This window comes from Myotis yumanensis, unplaced genomic scaffold (assembly GCF_028538775.1).
Source record: "Myotis yumanensis isolate MYYU_CA2020_CCGP unplaced genomic scaffold, mMyoYum1.0.hap1 SCAF_10, whole genome shotgun sequence".
In the NCBI taxonomy this organism is placed as follows: domain Eukaryota; kingdom Metazoa; phylum Chordata; class Mammalia; order Chiroptera; family Vespertilionidae; genus Myotis; species Myotis yumanensis.
The window spans coordinates 52,833,775-52,854,871 of NW_027223761.1; the positions used below are offsets into that span (position 1 = coordinate 52,833,775).

At 40.2% G+C, this 21,097-nt stretch overlaps 1 protein-coding gene across 14 annotated transcripts in view; it reads right to left on the bottom strand.

Annotated features, from left to right (window-relative positions):
* DLG2 (discs large MAGUK scaffold protein 2) overlaps positions 1-21,097 on the bottom strand; it is a 1,989,136-nt gene that overhangs the window by 782,933 nt on the left and 1,185,106 nt on the right. The window lies entirely within an intron of this gene.

Sequence of the window (21,097 nt, forward strand, 5' to 3'; positions counted from 1 at the left end):
AACTATTGCATTCATTATAGAAAATTAAGATAAGCAGGGAAAAAGTTACTCACAATCCCTTTCTAAGAGATAAAAATTTTTAATATTTTGGTACTACTCTCACAAACTTTTTTCTACACTTTTTTTTGGGTCCAAAAGTAGTATCATACTATGCTTACTGTTTTTCATCTATTTTTATGTTCAAATATTATTGATATTTTTATATCAATAAATGTCATTCTCAGTAGATTTTATAGAGTAAAAGAAAAAATTGATGTGAGTGACTGGACAATTTTATATTTTTGACCAGGTCTCCCATCTCTGATAATGGTCTTAAAACCCATATTTCTTTTATTGCTTAAGCCTCTGAGGTTTATGGGCAAGTTCCCCAGTTCACTGACTCACAAAAAGACTTAGTTGACAGAAGCCACAGTAGACATAAGACCTTAGAAACAGAAGGGACTTTCTCTCCATCACACAAATATTAAGGAAGAAACAGCACTTCATAAAATATCATTACAGCACAGTGACCATGGATTTCACTAAAAGCTGTCAATTTAGCCAGCATCTGGTGCAAAACCCATATTGAAGCTCCTCAAGATAGAAAAGAAACAGGTAGAAAGAAGGAAACTTTATCAGGATATTTGGAAATATGAAAATATAAAGTCAAAAGTGCAATGCACTGGATGCATAGGTTGGCTGAATTACCACAACACCCAGCATGCATCTTGGTACCAAAACTTAAATAAGAGGAAGATTCATTCATACATGAATCATTTTTTAAAAACACAGTTTGAGCCAGTTATCAAATTTGTATAGGCCCCACCCACAGGAATCTTCATCCCCACCATGTTGCAACTGTCCACAAAGGTTAACCTATTGGCATGCCCTTTCTCTTCATCAGTTACTCAGTGTACCAATCCCAACCTTATTTCTTTGAAGACCTCCAGTCTCAGGAAGCAACCTGATCATTCTTCCCTGAAGATTTTCAGATATAATTGGTTCAAACATTTGGCTTAATAATTTACAACTCATTTTTTTCTGGGACATCAAAAATAGAGAAGTTCCCAATAAGTGCATTTTCCAGATAGTTTAAAATTTTCCTAGTGACACTATTTGAAATTTTGATCCTCAATTTCCCTCTATATAAAGTGTTAATAGAAAAAAAAATAAAGTGTTAATAGTACATACTTGGAAGTGCTCATGTGTGAATTAAGTATGATATATACAACAGCTATCATAGATGCTCATATATTACTAGAGGCCCGGTGCACAAAAATCTGTGCACTCGGGGGGGAAGGGGGGGTCCCCCAGCCCGGCCTGTGCCCTCTCGCAGCCTGGGACCCCTCAGGAGATAACGACCTGCTGGCTTAGGCCTGCTCCCGGGTGGCAGAGGACAGGCCCAATCCCTAGGTGCAGTCCCTGGTCAGGCTCAGAGCAGGGCCGATTGGGGAGTTGGGGCGCCGCCCCGTCATGCACAGAGCAGGGCGGATCAGGAGGTTGCAAGGCCACTCTCAGTCATGCTCAGGGTAGGGCTGATTGGGGGGTTGGGGCACCGCCCCCTGTCACACTCAAGGCAGGGTCGATGGGGAGGTTGTGGCACCACCCTGTCACGCACAGAGCAGGGCCGATCAGGGAGTTGGGGCACTGCCCCCTGTCACTCACAGAGCAGAGCCCATCAGGGGGGTTGGAGCTCCGTACTCTGTCACACACCAGAGCAGGGTCGATCAGGGGGTTGGGGAGCTCCCCCCTGTCATGCACAGAGCAGGGCCGATCAGGGGGTTGAGGAGCTCCCCCCTGTCACTCACAGAGTAGGGCCGATAGTGGAGTTGGGGCACCACAACCTGTCACACACAGAGCAGGGCGGATCAGGGGGTTGGGGCACTGCACCCTGTCACACTCAGGGCAGGGCCAATGAGGAGGTTATGGCTCTACCCTGTCACACACAGAGCAAGGCCCGTGGAGGGGGGTTGGGGCGACACCCACTATCACCCACAGAGCAGGGCTGATCAGGGGGTTGGGGCGCTGCCACTGTCACACTCGGGGCAGGGCCGATGGAGAGGTTATGGCTCTACCTTGTCACACAAAGAGCAGGGCCCATGGGGGGGGCGGTTTGGGGCGTCACACACTGTCACACACAGAGCAGGGCCGATCAGGGGGTTGGGACGCTGCACCCTGTCAAACACAGAGCTGCAGGGCAATCAGGGGATTGGGGAGCTCCCCCCTATCAGGCACAGAGCAGGGCTGATCAGGGGGTTGGGGCGCCTTCCCCTGTCAGGAACAGAGCAGGGAGGATAGGGAGGTTGTGGCCCTGCCCCGTCACACACAGAGCCGCAGGGCGATCAGGGGGTTTGGGCGCTGCCCCCTGTCACGCTGATCCCGGTGCCGGGAGCCTCGCTGCTCCGCTGATCCCGGTGCTGGGAGGCATATTACCTTTTTACTATATAGAATAGAGGCCTGGTGCATGGGTAGGGGCTGGCTGGTTTGCCTTGAAGGGTATCCTGGATCAGGGTGGGGGTCCCCACTGGGGTGCCTGGCCAGTCTGGGTGAGGGGCTGAGGGCTGTTTTCCGGATGCGGGTGACTGAAGCTCCCAACCGCTCCTTGTTTTCTTTTTTTTTTTTTCAATTCTGGGCCAGCTTTAGCTCTGAGGCCTCGCTGCTGAAAACATTGATACAATGTTGCAGTCAGGCTGGCTGAACCTGGCTGACTGACAGCCGGTTTCTGGGGTTTTGTTTAGCTTCTTATTTGCAACAGAGTACATAGTTGCTTAGAGTTGCAGCTGAGAGGCCAGCAAGTGAGGCGGGGAACGTTGGAGTCCACAGTTACTGGAGCAAGCAAGCCTCCCTGCTCGCTTCAGTGTATGGCTGCTGGCCGCCATCTTGGCTGACAGTTAATTTGCATAAGGATATGCTGATTAGCCAATGGGAAGGGTAGCGGTCGTACGCTAATTACTATGTTTCTCTTTTATTAGTGTAGATAGTAGTTATTATATTTTGTACTAGTTATTAATTATTGTGAACTTGCTAAGATCATTTGTTACAAACACCTACTATTGTAGTGGATTGGATTGTAGTGTCCTCTACACAGACTATACTGGCTTATTTTCCTTTATGTTAAATATCCAAGAGTTGCTATGATATCTTGAGCACACATCTTCACATATTACAACATGTTTTAGCATTTCTTTTCCCCTCTATATCACAGCACCATTTCAGTGGTCACTAAATTCCCCAGATTTCTCTCTATACAGCAATCAGCCTTGGGGAGGGACAGTTATACGCTGATCAACTAGATGATAAAAACTGTTAGAACTGTGTTAAAAGCAAGAGTAATAGCACAAAATAAGCCTACATTTGTGAAGAATTAATTTGCCAGTCACTATTAGAACCATTAATTCATTAAATCATCATCATCATTTTCTGTGGTGGACCTTGTTCCTCATTTCAATTTTATAGTTTAAGATGAGACCTAGAAAGGTTTATTACTCTATAATAGACACAAGGGAGATTCCATAAATGAATGCTGATATCTGTTCCTCTGTCTTTTTATTTTAAAGAAAATCCTGGGGCACAGTATTTTAAGAGAGGATCTGTCCTGCTTTCAGTTGGCTGCACCTGTCTTATGCCATCATTTCGGGCACCTCCATTTGATGCAATGATACACAGATTGTCCAATTTAAGAGAGTCTGGACTCTAGTGTAATGTTTTTTGCTCACTCTATCAAGATCACCCCTTGTGAAGCAGAGCTGAACTCTGGACACTGGAGTTCCAGCATCTCTCCAAAAATGGTGACCTCATTAAAACAATCTTCTTTAGAAAAGAGTCTTATTTTTATGTAGATGGCATTGTTGGTATTGTTGGTGCTTCTCAGAGCTGAAGATTACAAACTAAATTTTATCAATATGGGAGTAATTTAGCTTTTGATCTCCAGAGAATGAAGTACAGAAAATAAATATGGGGAATTTAATTTCTTCCGTTATCAGTAAATCTCCTGGCCACACATTTCACTAAGAGCCACACTGGTTGCTTAGATTAGTTTGTGTGTGCATAGGGACTAGTATGTTTACTGAGCTACTTGAACCCAATTACAGAAAGCCCCCCAGCAAGCTCAGCCAGAAATATGGTCACAGAGAAAAAGTAAAGAAACTAATGAGGCATCTCTCGGGAAAATCTGTTTTATTTTCTCATTGGTAGTAACAAAAGAAGGCACTATCAGGGAATGCAGGCACGCGAGCAGTATTTCTCAGCCAATCACCTAAAATTGCTTTTAACACAAAATCCTACCAGTTGCCCTTAATCTCCCAGAGTTCCACTGTCCACACTGCCTTAGGAGAGAGGCAGTCTTCTAAGGGACAGACACATAAACCTAGGTCTGCACGCACTCTAGGCTTATATTAAATTCAAAGATCCTCTGGGGAAATAAGTGCATTGCTAGATAAATGTTAGTGGCTTTGCAATTCCTCAGCAGCATGTGTTGTGGTTGTTAGCTATCATTACTCAGACCTGGATGTGAGAGATAGAAAGGAGAGTTAAAAGGAAATAAATACTTGCCTAGAGCCTCCTATGAATCAGCCCAGGGGCCTCTGAAGAAGCGGGTATTATGATCCATTTTACAGATGCATTTTACCAACAAAGACACAGGCTCAGAGAAATTAAGCAACATCACACGAACACAGCTAGTAAATGGAACAGGGACTTGAACAGGTTCCCTTGACTCTGATGTCTGTTACTCTTCCTATCTCTTCCAGGGAAACAAAATCCCTGATGCCTGGATATGAAGTAACTCCAGGGTAATTGGCATATATTAGGAAATAGGTGCAAGACTGAGAGATGCGGAAGGAAAATTAAATAGTATCAAAGGGACCACTCTTGGAATGAGGTGGAAAACATCCTTGCTGCTTGAGGGAGATGGGAGACAGGGAAATTTTGGAAAGACAAGCAGTGGGATCTGCATGATTGAAGGAAAGCTGGCTAGAGCAGCAGTGCATCCTGTGCAAATAAATAGATAAATGTTTGCCAATTAGCAAACATTTTTCAGCAGGCCAGGAGGACTAGAGAAACCCAGCAACTTCTAAGCCAGGTCACCAAGGGCATGTAGCTGGTAAGGAGGATGCTATAGAGGAGTTCAGGCTTTGGGGTCTTCCTTCCATTGGACAGCATCTATGAGATCATTATCTAACTTGTCTGAGTTTCAATCTCCTCATTGTAAAGTGGATATCACAATATGATCCTTGAATACTTATCTGCTCTTGAGATATGTATTAAAACCCGGTTTCATCACAGGTGCCTAATGGAGGGTGATGATGGTGGTGGTGGAAAGAAAAATGGTGAGAGAGGAGAGGTAATAAACAAATAAATTATGCTAAACTAAATAAGCCAGTCAGAGAAGACAAATACCATATGATGTCACTTATATGTGGAATCTAATGAACAAACTGATGAAGTATTTAACACCAACTATTTACATCATTTGTGAGAAATTAGTGTAATGAACAAAATAGGACCAGACTGACAGATCTTAGAGGGGAGGTGTTAGGTGGGACTGGAAGAGATTAACCAAAAAACATATATGCATACATGCATAGCCTATGGTGAAGGCAGAGGATCAGGTTGGGTGGAGGGGGGCAAAGAGGGTGGAAATGGGGGGCATCTGTAATAGTGTCAATACTAAACAAATAAATAAACACGTCTCTTTTTCACTGGCTTTTAGTTCCAGTTAGTCAAGTGGGTTGAGACCCTGTCTGCACATAAGAATCAGTTAGAAAACTTGTGAAAAATGTAACAATGCTTATCCACCTCTCCAGATTGGGTAATTATTCTGGGGAGGCACCCAGGCATCTGCTTTTCTGTGGGTTTTAAAGTCTTTAGTAAGTCAAATATGCAAGAAAGTTTGTAAGAAGCACTGCCTAACAGGACAGCTCTGTCCAAGGGTGACTCTGTCTCAAGGCTTCTGAGCCCTGGGTGAACCCACTTGCTAGAGGTAAGGAGCCATTTCCATATGGCCTGTGTCTGCCTTTGGGCGGTGGTAGTGGGGTATAATCAGGTACAGGCTGAGTCACACAGCCACAGCATCTCTGAGCTCCTTTTCAACAATGCCTACTGATGGCCTCATGGACCTCTTTAGATCTACTAAAATAAAGCAACATATCAAATTAGCATTTTTTTTATAAGTAACATGCCATGATTTTGAAGGAAGAAACATTTTAGGGAAGGAGATGTGATATTTGGAGTTCAAAGATCTGGACTCCTGTATACCTAATTAAATTTATTTAAAACAACCGACGATTTAGATTTTTTCCCTAAATGTAGACAAATTCTTATCAGTGGAAAAACTACGTCTTGAAATATCATTCCATCCGGAAGAAGTATTTATCACCAACTATTTACATCATTTATGAGAAATCAAGTGTAATGACTATGTTTGTTTAGTGTCATCTAGTTATCGCCTTTTAGATTATAAAAAAAAAAAGCATAAATGCCACCCGTTATACAGTATGCCCACACTCATGGAGAGTGAGGAAGGAATTCAAAGATTCCTACTTTATATTCTATAGAGTATACCCTATCAAAGATGTATCCGTTAATGCCAGAGAAGAATGAAAATATAAACCTCAACAACAATGTAAGGCTAAGAAACAAACACTGATACAGAGTCTAGTTGGGAGCCTCTTTGAAGGTGGAGCTGGTATAACAAAGGGGCAGAGACAGCAGATGTAGGAGCCAGACTGTCCGAGTCCCTAGTTTGGCTCCACTGCTTGTTAACTATAGGACCTTGGGCTACCACATAAATTGTCTGTACTCTTCTTTGCTCATTCCTAAAAGTGGAGCGATTATAGTACCTATTTTAGGAGCTTTTCAAAAGATTCGATGAGTTCACGTAGGCAAAGCTTTCAGGGTAGTGCCTGGTCTGTTCAAAGTACTCATGATATATTATCTATCATTATCACTCTTATCATGATTACTCTTAAACTTACACCTCTCCTAATGGAAAGAAACTAGAGAAATTGAAACTAGCTAAGAGCTCTTATGTGTGTATTTTTTTCTTGTTTGAAATAGGAGGATGCTGAGTGAAATGTAATCGGACATTGACCAACTTGTTTTTTTTCACCTGTTAAAGGGGACAAGTTAATCAATTTCTTCTACATGGAAAAAAATATTCTTCTTCTAGTGTAAGACAGTGACTTATCTGTCCAAAGTCCACCCTAACCATCCCCAATGACTCCTGTTCACCTGAAGTTGCCTGCATGAAAAACACAGGTACTTAGGTTGGTACTCAGTTTAGCAAAATTCTATAGTTAAAAAGTGGATGGCTGAAAAGCAAAATCATGTTTTCTGTGTTATTTTCTTTTTTATCTTAAAATCCTTTCCTTTTATTTATTTTTTCTTTATTGATTAAGGTATTTCATATTTGTCCTTATCTCCTCATTGCCCCTCACCCCCCTGTTGTCTGTATCCATTGGTTAGGCTTATATGCATGCATACAAGTCCTATGGGTGATCTCCTACTGCCTCCCCCTTACTCCCACCCTCCCCTACATTCCCTGAGGTTTGGCGGTCTGATCGATGCTTCTCTGTCTCTGGATCTGTTTTTGTTCATCAGTTTATGTTGTTCATTATATTACATAAATAAGTGAGATCATGTGATATTTATCTTTCTCTGACTGGCTTATTTCGCTTAGCATAATGCTCTCCAGTTCCATCCATGCTGTTGCAAATGGTAAGAATTCCTCCTTTTTACCGCAGTATAGTATTCCATTGTGTAGATGCACCACAGTAATTTAATCCACTCATCTGCTGATGGGCACTTAGGCTGTTTCCAAATCTTAGCTATGGTGAATTGTGCTGCTATGAACATAGAGGTGCATATATCCTTTCTAATTGGTATTTCTAGTTTCTTGCGATATATTCCTAGAAGTGGGATCACTGGTCAAATGGAAGTTCCATTTTTAGTTTTTTGAGGAAACCCCATACTGTTTTCCATAGTGGCTACACCAGTCTGCATTCCCACCAGCAGTGCATGAGTGTTCCCTTTTCTCCGCATCCTCTCCAGCACTTGTCATTTGTTGATTTGTTGATGATAGCCATTCTGGCAGGTGTGAGAGGGTACCGCATTGTTGTTTTGATTTTCGTCTCTCAGATGTTTAGTGACTTTGAGCATGTTTTCATATGACTCTTGGCCTTCCTTATGTCTTCTTTTGAAAAGTATCTATTTAGGTCCATTGCCCATTTTTTGATTAGGTTGTTTATCTTCCTTTTGTTAAGTTGTTTGAATTCCCTGTAAATTTGGAGATTAAATAAACCCTTATCGGTGATAACATTGGCAAATATGTTCTCCCGTGCAATGGGCTTTCTTGTTGTTTTGTTGATGGTTTCTTTTGCTGTGCAGAAGCTTTTTATTTTGATGTAGTCCCATTTGTTTATTTTCTCTTTAGTTTCCATTGCCCTAGGAGCAGTGTTGGTGAAGAAATTGCTTTGGCATATGTCTGAGATTTTGCTGCCTTTGGATTCCTCTAGTATTTTTATGGTTTCCCGTCTTATGTTTAAAAGTACTTTATACATTTTGAGTTTATTTTTGTGTATGGTGTAAATTGGTGGTCTAGTTTCATTTTTTTGAATGTATCTGTCCAGTTTTCCTAACACCATTTATTGAAGAGACTGTCTTGACTCCATTCTATTTCCATTCATTATTTCTTCCACTTCCCAGATGATTAGGTTGGGGGTTCTGTCTTTTGTTTGTATTACAGAGTATATGTAGATTTCATATATTGGGAACTACATGATATTCCAAGCTTGTAAATTTAATAAAAGTCAAAGTGGAAGAAAAAAGACTCAAGCCTCATCATATTATTTCTCAATATTTTGCAAAGCAATCCTAATGCTCTCTCTCACTCTTCTCCTCTCTCTCTCTCTCTCTCTCTCTCTCTCTCTCTCTCTCTCTCTCTCTCAGATATATATATACTTGAGACCCCTAAGCAGAACTCACTTTGGCTGAAATGTTCAATTGCATTAGAAAGTGCCTTGAAGGACTTACTGCAAATGTGACCTCATGCAATTAAGGAAAAGGAAAAGAAGAAATGTTGGCCAGATCATTTTTTTCCCCATAGACTGTCTTTCCAAATGTGGACCATCAGGAACAGTTTTTATGCTGACTTTGGAAAATTACTGCAACAAATTGTATGTGAAATATGGATTTAGAAATTTTGAAACCAGTATACTTGGAGAATGTGAAAGATACATTTTAGAATAAAGAGCTATCTACACTAACAAAAGACAAACATGCAAATTGACCATACCTTCGCTATGCCTTAAACCATGCCCACCAGCCAATCAGAGTGACTATATGTAAATTAACCCAACCACGATGGCGGCAGGCAGCCACGGAGCTGGAGCAAGCAGGAGGCTTGGTTGCCCCAATGATGGAGGAAGCCAAGCTTCCCGCTTGCCACAGCAGGCTCTGAGCTCCACTGAAAGCAACAAAGTTTCAATTATAGAAGGTAAATAAACCCCAGATACCTGCTTTTAGCCATCCGTGGCCCAGGAGCTGGAGCAAGCAGTAGGCTTCCCTCCCACCCGCCCTGGCCGGCTCTGAGCTCCTCTCAGGGCTACAAAGTTTCAATTATAGGAGGTAAATAAATACCATAATAAAAAAAAAGAAAAGAAAAAAGGAGAGGCTGGGAGCTTCCGTTGCCAGGGGGGCTTGGCCAGCCTGAAAACAGCCCTCAGCCCCTCACCCAGATTGGCCAGGCACTCCAGTGGGGACCACTATCCTGAAGGGGGTGAGACCAGCTTGCAAACAGCCATCAGCCCTTCACCCAGGCTGGTCAGCATTTTGCAAAACCCTAACTTAACTCTGGTGCCGTGTCACATATAGAAATTTTTTGATATTTGCAACCGTAGTAAAACAAAGATTTATATTTGTGATATTTATTTTATATATTTAAATGCCATTTAACAAAGAAAAATCAACCAAAAAAATGAGTTCGCATGTCATAGGTTCGCCATCACTGGGCTAAGATGTAGATAAGAAACTGACATTTCTTAAGATGTTATTTTTTATCACTAAAGTCATCAGAATTCTATAGTATTTCCTTTTTATAAATAGAAACTCGTGTCTTTTACATATAATTTCTCAGCTTAGGATATTGTTTCTGAAACTAATCACTGAGGTGAATTCCAACATTTCTTCCTTCAAGGTCCTCAGCTCAGTCATATCCTGCTCTGAAAAGCCGTCAATACTTGCCAATGGGTCTGACCAGCCCTTTCTATGTCTTGCTCACATTTATTCCTGTGTTAGAGACTATTACACTTTTTTTTTTTTAATGCACACCCTCCCCCCAACATGTAAGCTCCTGAAAATTGAGCATGGTGTCTTAATCATCTTTGTATCTTGTCTCTTACTGGCTGGTGCTCAGTGAATGCTTATTGAAAATAGCTGAAAACAATGAAGTGATAAGCAGAAGTCTGAGAAATTAACTTGCTCAAGGTCACACAGCCAGTATGTGATGGAGCTGAGTTTTGAACCCAGAAATGAAAACAAGTCCAGGGTTCTTTCCATTTATTTTAATAAATCCAGTAAGGAGACTGGTGTTTTCATTTTAGTTCTTTTATTGATAATATAGATTCTAGTGTCTTTATCTATAAAACAAGGTTGTTGTACAATGAGATATCTTTCAAGATCTCTTCTCTAACATTCAATGTGCGCTAAGATAGTCATTTCATTAAAGCATCACAGAGCCTACTGAAAGAAACAATTATAGCAAATGGCTGTTTTTTGGTTTATGTTAGGGTTAAAAAAACAACAACACTTATCTAATCAAATCACCTTCTCAAAGAAGGAGCCAATCACCTCCCTAGTAGTTGGCTGTTAAACAGTTTTGAATGATATGGAGGTCCCGCCTAGCTCTGTACAGGCAGAGGATGGGTGGTCACTGGTTAGGGTGCTCCTTAAGAAGTACATTTAGGGCTGGCCAATGTTGCTCAGCTGATTGAACATCAACCTATGAACCAGATCACAGTTTGATTCCTGGTCAGGGCATATGACCGAGTAGCTAGCTCGATCCCCAGTAGGCAGTGTGCAAAAGGCAGCTGATCGATGATTCTCTCTCATCATTGATGTTTCTATCTCTCTCTCCCTCTCCTTTCCACTCCAAAATCAATAAAAAGGCATTTTTTTCCAAAAATGAAATACATCCATTGAGAAGATGGAGAAGGGGGGCGGGGGGATTGGACCTTTTAGATATGCCCCAGTCTTGAGAATATTAAGATACCAACTTATTTTTACTGATATTTCTGTCATGTCCATAAAGTACCATGCATTGGAACTGTCAAATGGGCATGCCAGGCTGAAGAGTTCTATTTGTAACTTACATTATGCCAGCAGCTCCCTCCCAGTTACTTCTCTCCATTGGTGTTTGGTTTAACCTCTAGAGGAATAAGAAATCAATCAAATCAATGGGAAGTAGTATGTGAAAGCATTTTAGATTGGCTAACATCCATTTTTTACCTTCTCCCTTGACAATCTTCACTATAGGCTTTAGAAAAGATAAACAGTTGTGTTTCTAGCCTTTCTTTCTAGAAAGGGTCGCTATATAACTGAATATTTACCAATGAGCTGACAGCAGATGACTATGGGTTGGGGGAGAGGGAAATCAGCAGAAGCTTCTGTGGCCTTGACAAGCAGGACAGATGTTCTTGGTGCCTTTGTGGCCCTAGTCCACCATTCTGTGTGGAAACAGTACATGATGCCCAAAGGTGTAGAGGCCACCTTATGACAATTAGAAGAAGGCAAAGTTGGCAGAGATGTCAACTCTGATATAAAGCAGCTTACCTCCTGCACAAGCTTGATATGTGAGAAACACAACCTCTTCTTGTTTGTCACCATTAGGTACATTGCTGCTTGCAGCCTAGATCTTTCCTCTATGGTACAGATCGTTTATGGTTTATTTTTGGAGTCAGAAACACCTGGGTTTGAATCCCCATTCTGACATTGTGTAACCTTGGGTAAGTAATTATATCTCTGTAAGAGGCAGTAACTTCATCTGAAATCACAATAACAATAACAGAAATAACTAATACTCAAAAGCTTGTTAAATGGAATGAAGCAGATTAACACAGGTGAAAGCATTACGGAAAATATATGATACATAGTATATGCTCAACAAATATCATATGTTGTTGCCACTGTCATTATTAGTTGCAGTGTTGTATCATGTGCCAAGCACTGTACATAATAAAGTAAATAATTCAATGTTTTCTTTTATATAGTAAAATTAATTAATATGGGCCCTAGTCCATAATGACTGCAAAAGGGGAAAATTTAGACACAGAGATGAGCACGCGCACACACACACACACACACACACACACACACGGATGATGCCATGTAAAGACAGAGATGGAAGTCATATATCTACCAAGAAATGCAAAGATTTCCAGCAAATTACAAGCAGCTTGGAGAAAAATATTGAATAGATACTCCCTCACAGCCTTTGGAAAGAACCAACCTTGCACACAGCTTGGTCTTGGACTTCTAGCCTCCAGAACTGTCAAACAATAAACAACAGCTGTCTAAGCTGCCTGGTTTGTTATACTTTGTTATTCCAGCCCTAGCAAATTAATATACATGAAAAAACACTTTTTTTGAAAAAGATTCTTGATTATATTACCGCCCCATCTACTTCTCCAGGTTGGCCAACCCAAATTTCTTTAACCATTACTCCTGCAGTAAAAGCTAAATGCATAAGCGTACTATAAGCCTGAAGTTACAAATATGTATTAAGCAGGATAATCACTTTATTAATAAAGCCAGAATCAGGATATTGCAGACAGAATATGGATGGATCAGGAAAGAGTTTCCAAGGGGGTGGGTGTATAAAGCAAAATGTATTGTGCGTCTCCTTTTCATTTGAACCTTAATGTACAGATAAACTTTTGGGCGTGCAATGTGCAGGGACATTATTTCCCAGAAAGTACTTTTTTCCTGAAAATTTTAAAAGTTGCTACTTCCTTTATGTTTTATTTCTGTCCTTTAGAAGATTCTCTGGCTATTTGATTTTATTAGAAAAAGAAACTTCACTGCTGAAAAGCTGCCATACATGTATATTTATATTACGACTGGTGCTCCTTAGATGTGAGGCTCTTGTAGGTGTACAACCTGCATAGTCAGGCATTGTAACTCTAACACGGCCCATACTACAGTGCCCTTAAGTACAGGTATTCTCCATATGTAGTTAACCTGGTTTTATCTTCATGTTCTGAGCCTTAACTAACAAAAGTCCCTATTAGGTAATTGCTATAGAGGAAGGGGTTTATATTGACAAATATAGGCTAACTAGAGGCGCAATGCACAAAATTCATACAAGAGTAGGCCTTCCTTCCCCCGGCTGCTGGCACCAGCTTCCCTCTGGCACCCAGGACACGAGGACCCAGGCTTCCCTCGCAGCCCCAGCTTCGTCCAGAAGATCATCTGGAAGGATGTCCAGAAGGACCTCCGGTCTCATTAGCATATTATACTTTTATTATTATAGATATGGTCACATCTGACAGAGATTCCCCTAACCATTTAACTGACTGGGAGTTATATACAGTATCTGCTCATTTATTTAAAGTAACTTTAAATTCTATGGATGCTTTATTAAGAAAAATATGGCCAAGATAGATCTGTGACTATTCAGGCTTTTCAAAAAACAGCCTAAAATAACTAGGGTCATGCTCTTCATTAGCTTTTTAATATGAAGGGGCTCATGGGTTTGTTCCAGAGGCTTCGTAATCCTCTTGAAATCATATGGAAAATGTCTGTATGCATTTGCATTTTTCCAGGGCCGACCTCTATAGCTTTCATCAGATATGCAAAGGGGCATGTGTCACAAAATAGGTGAAAAACCACTGCTTTATAATGTAGAACCTTGAGGCCTTACTCACTCACATATATGTGGGAGAGTGCACCTAGGAGGACTTAATGAGAACTTGCCCCTGACCACAGATGGTCCTTCAGCCAACCTCCAAGCAGAGATGGAGTGGTTTTCCATTCATGCCCTTGTCAACTGGGCTTCCTAAAGCCTCCTAGGAGACTGGAGATGATTGAACAAGATGATGCATGAAGAACACCTCACACAGAGTCTAGCATACAGCAAATGCTCCCCGGTATCATTATCCCTGGTTTGGCTGACTCCTAAGGAATATGGCTCTGCTTTTAACCAACCATACAAAATACCTGTTCTGCAGGTATAATCTCTTACTCAGTTTTATTTCATACTTATCAAAATTGGATTGAACAAAATTATATTTATAAAATACTAAATAATTTGTTCTTTATTTGATCTTCTATATATTCTAACAATTACAAGCTAATCAATGCCATCAGTGAGCAATATGTATGGACTAAATCAATGTTTTCCTCGTGCTATCCCACTTCCTTCTCAATACAAAAAAATTGCTTTAGAGTCAGGCTTTGGCATAAGCCCATCAACATCTACTTAAAAATTTTATATTTTTAAGCCCTAGAGATTTCATTGTATTTATAATGAAGATACTTTTGAGGGCTCTGTACACTCTATTATATAAAGTTATTTTTGTGAGGACAAAAGGAAATATCTCTCTGCTTTCAGTTCTAGGAAAAATATGTTTCTCCAGGAAAAAAAAGTTATTTAAAATCATACACTATTATTGTGAATAATAGCCATTATATTTTTTTTCCTTTTCGCTGGCTTCTAAAAGACCCAGAGCAAATAGAGAGGACCCCCATGGAATATATTTTTACATGTAATGCTATAGACTATATCATCTGTTTAAACCCATACTGCATCATAGTTTTGCTTATAGCTCCTAGTTTTATTTGTATTTTACTATATTGTAATATATCAAATTTATAAAACAATTTCAATTTTTTTCTTAAATAAGGATATACATACATACAGTATATGAAAATAAATAAATAATACATGGAACCCATCTACCATTGCAAACTAATCTCTCTGAACTTTATTTCCTTTAAACTTAAAAATGTTAATGGTACATACTTCATGCACTGTAATGTATATTACATTTGATTTATTGATATGTTTAAGTGAGAGTCTGGAACAGAATGGGGACTCATTAGTATTTATACTTTTATTGTCATTCTAAAGAACTTGCAACTTTAGTAAATTAGTAGTCAGCAGGAATATTAATTTGCCAGTAATCCTAGGAAAGTGGTCATTCTAATTCTTGGCATGATGCAAAAACTTAAAGTGGTCTTGCCTCAGCAGATTTAGTTGAAACGCTAATTAGAACAGACTGTTACAATGGGGGAGGAATAAAATGGACACACTGTGCTCCATATGTAAGTTCATATAGTAATTAAAATATAGTCATAGTTCTCAATAATGACAGTTCTTGGGCAGGAAGATTTAAGCATGAAATATTAGGATTGATGGATTCAGGTGAAGTTTTAGCAAGCTTGAAGCAGGTAAGTACACATCTTTCTGACTAGGTTTCACAACATCATCCTATAAACATTATCTTCGGAAAGATGTATTGACTCATAGAATCTTTTTAAACAAATGAGGCAAAGCAGTCTGAGAAAGCTGGAGGTGAGGGTTCCACCAAACTAAAGAAAGACCTTTATTCCCCTATTGTATGAAGTACATTTGTTGATCTTCCATTTGTTTAAGAAGCAGCAAACTAGAAGTTCTGGGTTTCAGTGACAGCCCTGCCATCCTCTGGCTCAGGGACCTTGAGAAAGACAGGGAGTTTCCTAGTCCAGTGATTTTCAACCTGCGTGCAGCAATAATTTTTAAAACATGCAATACCTCGTTATTTAGTCAGGGGAACTGACCTCTTTTCCCTTAGATTGTCAACTTAAAAAAAAGAAACATCCAACACAACAATAGCTGTCTGGTGTGAATGAATTGCAATCATGCCTTTTTGGTTTTTGTCAGATTGGCAAAAATATCTATTTTTGGTGTGCCGCAGAATTTCAGTAATTAGTTTATGTGTGCCATGAGATGAAAAAGATTGAAAATCGCTGTTGTAGACTATTAATAGGGGGAATAATATACACACCTCATGCGGTGGCAGTGAGTATTAGATGAGGTAACAGATATCCAGTACTTGGCAAAATGTGTGGCCTATTGTACTGGAGTGCCTCAGAGTTTAAAGGGGGAAAATGATAGAAAAGTAAACCACATAGTGAAACCGAGTGAAATAATGAAGTTGTTTTGTGATTTGGTAGTGTGTCAATTTGGCTAGACTAACTACATCTCCCAGACTTCCATTTCTTATAGATTTCCTGTTAGTGTGAGCCACAGGAGGGTTTCCTGTGGGAGACGCAGGGTGCAAGAGCCATTTCACAACACACAAATCTGCTAGTTCTCCTCACTGGCATAGACCAAGGCATTAATATTTTTAATGTGTTAAAATAACTCTGTGGTAACAGTATTTCAGATCTTCCCTGAAATGCTAAGGAGGGGTAACATTCCACATGGCAACTCTTGATTAAAACACATTATGTGGAGCTTTATGGAAGAGAAAGGCAAAGGACTTATAAAATGATCGGCAGATATAAATATATAAAATAAATATCAAAAATATAAGTCTCATGCCGAACCGGTTTGGCTCAGTGGATAGAGCGTGGGCCTGCGGACTCAGGGGTCCAAGGTTCGATTCCGGTCAAGGGCATGTACCTTGGTTGTGGGCACATCCCCATTGGAGGGCGTGCAGGAGGCAGCTGATCGATCTCTCTCATCGATGTTTCTGGCTTTCTATCCCTCTCCCTTCTTCTCTGTAAAAAATCAATAAAATATATTTAAAAAAATATATATATATATAAGTCTTTGTTTTACTATGGTTGCAAATATCAACAAATTTCTATATGTGACAAGGTACCAGAGTTAAGTTAGGGTTTTTCAAAATGCTGACACGCCGAGCTCAAAAGGTTCGCCATCACTGCCCTAGGTCCTATCCTCTTTTTTGTAGTACAACATTGTTCCTCATTCTTGCTTCAGAATAGTCAAGTTCTCCCACGGTACTAGATAATTTTCATGGGCCTTTAGATGTGCTCCAATCACTTTCCCATCTTTAAAATCAGTTCTCTCTCCTGTTATCATTATGCTTCCCTCTATTTAAAACCAAACTTCTCAAAAACAATTGCTCTCTCCATTTTGTCACTTCACGGAAGATTTCCACGGTACGTAAATACAATGGATACTGGTAGTTTTAGGATTTATTTAGCAATACAATTTGAAAGCCTTGGCAATATCTCACATTTCAAATATCCCAAACTGAACTCACATATTTCTCCCTAAACCTAATGTTCCCCCTATGTTTCTTTCCATGAGCAGCACTGCCAGCCCCCCAGCTGCACAAACCAGAAAGCTGAGGAGGAAGAAAGAAATCTGTTGTTTCCACTTTTTTGCCTATACAATGGTTTCCTGTCAAAATAAAAGGCCTCCTCTACTATGGACCATATTCCTTTCTCTCCAGAGCATGGGGCTTAATTTTATTGCAAACCAATCTCCACATGGCAGCTATAGCTTTATGAAACACAATCTGCTAAATAACTTTCAAATGGCAGCCACTGCTCTGAATAAAATCACAAACCCTTACTGTAGCTCTCGGGGCTGTGTTTGGCATGTTCCTGTCTTCCTTTTCCTCCTCTCTTCTTTGCTCTCTGCTTTCCCGCCACTCTGGCCATGTCCCTTCCCACCTCAGAATGCTTGCAGAGGCTGATTCCTCTGTTTGTAACAGCTTTTTCCCACAGCCTTACCTCTCTTTTTACCTAACCAACTCCCCTTCTCATATTTAACCTCTCTGATCAGTCAGATATCCCTGATGTAAGATCCCCTACCTCTCATCACATTTCTCCTTTGTAGCACTCATCACCATGAAAACAATAAATGCTCATATATAACTTTCAGGGATTATAAGCTGTGTCCTGCTTACTCACTACTATATTTTTAGCATCTAGCATAATGTAAGTTCCCAATACATTTTTGAATTAATGAACGTTCTGATACAATCATTATTCCTCAATTAAGTTTTTAAATATAAATATTTGCCTCTTTAGTATCTGATTAAAATAGTGTAACACCAAACAAAATCCAATGCACAAAAGATGTATCAAAGTGGGAGATGTTAGCCAAATCTTCGCATTTAAATTACATACCCAGTGCATTATAGGTATATTACATTACTGATCGATCATCTTTTAAGCAATTAAATTGCATTAGCAAATTAAAACTCACAACATACTTTCTTGCATATTGGTCTTTTCACTTCCTATGTTTATCTTTACTTCCCTATTTTTGAGAAGGAAATGCACTTTTTTTCTCGAAACATTTTCTTCCTGGTCAAATAACTTACTTTTTGAAGATGAGAAAGATGCTATATAAAGAAAGATTTCTTACTAAAGTGAATAAACTCTAGAAAATTGCTTCATTGGCACCTTAGAAGTGTTGTCCTTAGAAGAATAGGAGCAGACTATTGAGTTCAGTCCTTAGAACCATCTGTCAAGGCCCAGATTCACCACATCATGTCATGTCACCCACCTCTGCAACCGAGTCAGCCACAGCAGCCAGTAGCACCTGCCCTCAGCTAGGAAAGTTCTGGATTCTTCTAAAAAGTTCTCTTATGGACTTCACTGAAGCTGGTGATTACTGGATTAGGCTTACTATACCAATTTTAATTCAAATGGGGCTCTACTTTCTTTTTCTACTTTTAACAAGTACTAGGTGTACCAGTTAATAATGCAGACTTTGTAATCAAAGAAAACACGATAATTTCAAGAGAAATTTCAAAAGTGCTTTATTCAAAGTAATGTCCATTACTAGCTACACATTTCCCCCATCTTTCAGGTAATTTGTGGATACCATCCCAATAGAACTTTTCTTGTTTTGAGGCAAACCATTCAGAGACTCGATTTCCACTTCTTACGTTTTGAAGTGCTGCTCAGAAAGTGCGTGTGCCATCGATCAGAACAAGTGGTCATCAGAAGGAGCAAGGTCTGGTGAATATGGTGGGTGGGTTAATACTTCCCAGGCAAGATCTTTTAACATTTCTTTAACTGGTTTTTAAGTGTGTGATGGTTCGTCATCATGAAGCAAAATTACTTTGCTGTGTCTTCTGGCACATTCTGGTCGTTTCATGATCAAAGCATGGTTCAAATTGATTATTTGTTGTCGGTAGTGATCAGTATTAATGGTTTCACCTGGCTTTAGAAGCTCATCATACACCACACCTTCCTGATCCCACCAAATGCAGAGCATTGTCTTCTTTCCGAAGCGATTTGGCCTTGCAGTCAATGTTGATAGTTGACCAGGATCAACCCATGATTCTGTGCATTTGGGGATTCTCAAAATAAATCCACTTTTCATCACCAGTTACAATTCGATGCACAAAAGACTTTCTTTCATGCTACTGAATCAACATTTTACTGATGACTTTTCAGTTTTACATTTGTCTTTCGTTCAGTTGATGTGGCACCATTTTCCTTCCTTTAAAATCCTTCCCATTGCTTGTAAATGATCGGAAATTGTTTGCTGAGCAATGTTTAATCTTTCTGCAAGTTGTTTTGAGTTTGACACGCATCTTCATCCAATAATTGTAATTATTTGTGTACAAACTTTTTCGGTTGACCTGGATATTCTTTCTCTTTCATATTGAAATCATCCCTTTTAAAGCGTTTAAGCCAGTGTTCACAAGTATCTTGAGATGGAGCATGTTCATCATAAACTTCCTGAATCTTTCAACAGCACTTTTCTTCAAAATAAAGTAATGAATTAAAACTTCCCACAAATGCTCTTTTTTTTGGCATGAAATTTGACATTTTTAAGCATAAAAATATCTATGATGTTAACACTTTCAGAAAATTTGACATGAAGTTTTGAAGCCTGTTGGCAATACAACAAAATAGCATACGTATCAAATCACATATACATCAACTCCACCTACTGAAAAAAATCCATATTAACTGTTACACCTGGTAATTGTGGGGCATATATTATATAACAAGCACAGATCCTGCTCTGTAAAAATCAATGTTTTGTGAAAATGTGTGATGCAATCAATATTGTGATTTATTAATAGTAAGTATTATTATTGTGATTTTCTTATGACAATTAGCACTATAAAAAAATGCTGTGAAGAAAACTCAAAGCAGGGTAAGAGGAAAGGAAACAGACACCACCAGGTAGGAAATGTGGGTGGCAGGATATAACTTAGATAAAGGGATGAAAAAAAGTAGTTCTGAGGAGATGACGTAAGCCAAAGGCCAAAAATAAATGAAACAGTGAGTTATGTGAATATTTGGAGGGAGCATTGGAGAGAGAAGAGAAAATACAGGATGATAAGAGCCATTGGGTGGCAATTAACTTGGCTTGCTGGGATTAAGGAATAGAAAAAATAAAATAAAAATGCTGTACTAGGAATGGCTGGAAAAGGCTGAGAATGAGGTGAGAGGCAGAAGAGGTGAGCAAGAGCTAATTCATTTGGGGCCTCCTGGACCACTAGAAAGATTTTAGAATTTTCCTGCAATTAAGAAAAAGCCACCAAGGGTGTGTGAGCAGAGACACAGCATAATCTAGATGCCTTTTAAAAATATCACTCTCTCTCTCTCAAAGGAGGAGAAGATGGCGGCGATATAGGCAGACGCGTCCCAGGTCTTGTCCCGGAGCAAACGGAGTAAGCAGCTGAAACTAATAACACCCACCCCGAATTGGCAAATTTACTCAGCTGGTGAGGCGGTTTGCAGCCGGGAAGGGCAGACCTCCCCTGGAAAGGTTAAAAACCAGGGATCTGGGCAGGAAAGTTTGCCAGACCTGAGCCCAGAGGGTCGGAGGGAGACCGCATGGCAGACAGCCGCGTCTCTTGGGACAGACACAGACCCTGACCGGGGTAAGGAGTTCCGCGGGTTTGCTGGCGCCAGGAGATTTGAGATTTGGATTTTGTGATTGCGGAGAACTGAGACTAAAGGGGGCATCCTGAGGAACTGATCAGACCATGCAGTGCCCATAAGAGAGGAGCGTTTCCCAGACCATGCAGTGCTGGTAAGAGAGGAGCGTTTCCCAGACCGCAGATCCAAGCAACAGCAGCCCCCTGATCACCGCAGCCTCCTGATCACCACAGCCTCCTGATCACCACACCCT